A 1796-nucleotide genomic window follows, 5' to 3' on the forward strand; every position below is an offset into this window, starting at 1 on the left:
GGTGTGTTTACAGTTGAGGATAGGTTGAATGAATTTGAAATATTCAACAATTCATCTTTGTTTTTTCCAGGTGTGAGGAAGTCAATATTAATGTCTCCACTTATTAATAGATTGTTGTTTAGTGAGTGAATTTTTGTGAGTAGTGCTTCGAGGGAGTGTTTGAAGGTTTGGATGTTCCCATCAGGGGCCCTATATACATTCAGTATCAACAGGTTATAGTCTCCAGAATGAGATTTTCACTCTGCAGCGGAGTGTGCGCTGATATGAAACTTCCTGGCAGATTAAAACTGTGTGCCCGACCGAGACTCGAACTCGGGACCTTTGCCTTTTGCGGGCAAGTGCTCTACCAACTGAGCTACCGAAGCACGACTCACGCCCGGTACTCACAGATTTACTTCTGCCAGTACCTCGTCTCCTACCTTCCAAACTTTACAGAAGCTCTCCTGCGAACCTTGCAGAACTAGCACTCCTGAAAGAAAGGATATTGCGGAGACATGGCTTAGCCACAGCCTTGGGGATGTTTCCAGAATGAGATTTTCACTCTGCAGCGGAGTGTGTGCTGATATGAAACTTCCTGGCAGATTAAAACTGTGTGCCTGACCGAGACTCGAACTCGGGACCTTTGCCTTTCGCGGGCAAGTGCTCTACCAACTGAGCTACCGAAGCACGGCTCACGCCCGGTACTCACAGCTTTACTTCTGCCAGTACCTCGTCTCCTACCTTCCAAACTTTACAGAAGCTCTCCTGCGAACCTTGCAGAACTAGCACTCCTGAAAGAAAGGATATTGCGGAGACATGGCTTAGCCACAGCCTTGGGGATGTTTCCAGAATGAGATTTTCACTCTGCAGTGGAGTGTGCACTGATATGAAACTTCCTGGCAGATTAAAACTGTGTGCCCCACCGAGACTCAAACTCGGGACCTTTGCCTTTCGCGGGCAAGGTAGGAGACGAGGTACTGGCAGAAGTAAAGCTGTGAGTACCGGGCGTGAGTCGTGCTTCGGTAGCTCAGTTGGTAGAGCACTTGCCCGCGAAAGGCAAAGGTCCCGAGTTCGAGTCTCAGTCGGGCACACAGTTTTAATCTGCCAGGAAGTTTCATATCAGCGCACACTCTGCTGCAGAGTGAAAATCTCGTTCTGGAAACATCCCCAAGGCTGTGGCTAAGCCATGTCTCCTCAATATCCTTTCTTTCAGGAGTGCTAGTTCTTCAAGGTTCGCAGGAGAGCTTCTGTAAAGTTTGGAAGGTAGGAGACGAGGTACTGGCAGAAGTAAGGCTGTGAGTACCGGGCGTGAGTCGTGCTTTGGTAGCTCAGTTGGTAGAGCACTTGCCCACGAAAGGCAAAGGTCCCAAGTTCGAGTCTCGGTCGGGCACACAGTTTTAATCTGCCAGGAAGTTTCAGGTTATAGTCTGTTAAGATAATTAAGGAGAATTCAAAGTCTGTTTCTATTTGCATATTATTGTACTTTGTGAGGCTTTTGTATCTTAAATATTTTTTGACAAAGATTGCTGTACCACCTCCCTTACTTTTGTTCCGACAAGAATAACCAGCTAGAGTAAATTCGCCAAGTAGTTTTTTTTAAATTTTGTCTTCTGTTAACCAGTGTTCAGTAATACGGAGAACATCTAAGTGTGGCTTTGTTTGTAGGAAGAGATCTATTTCTAGTAACTTATTAAACATTGACTGCACATTATGGTGTAATATTTTAAAGGAAAATAGTGACTGTTTTCCAATGGAATGATTTTTGACACCACTCACCGGGTTTTCTTGTAGTTTCAGATAGTCACGGTAGGAACTGT

General features: G+C 45.5%; 1 non-coding gene across 1 annotated transcript; it reads right to left on the bottom strand.

Moving 5' to 3' along the window:
• Nucleotides 1-291: 291 nt before the first annotated feature.
• Nucleotides 292-366, bottom strand: Trnal-caa (transfer RNA leucine (anticodon CAA)). The gene has a single exon. It is a non-coding gene; the product is annotated as a tRNA-Leu (tRNA).
• Between the last annotated feature and the right edge of the window lie 1430 nt (nucleotides 367-1796).

Source organism: Schistocerca serialis, chromosome 4 (genome assembly GCF_023864345.2).
Source record: "Schistocerca serialis cubense isolate TAMUIC-IGC-003099 chromosome 4, iqSchSeri2.2, whole genome shotgun sequence".
In the NCBI taxonomy this organism is placed as follows: domain Eukaryota; kingdom Metazoa; phylum Arthropoda; class Insecta; order Orthoptera; family Acrididae; genus Schistocerca; species Schistocerca serialis.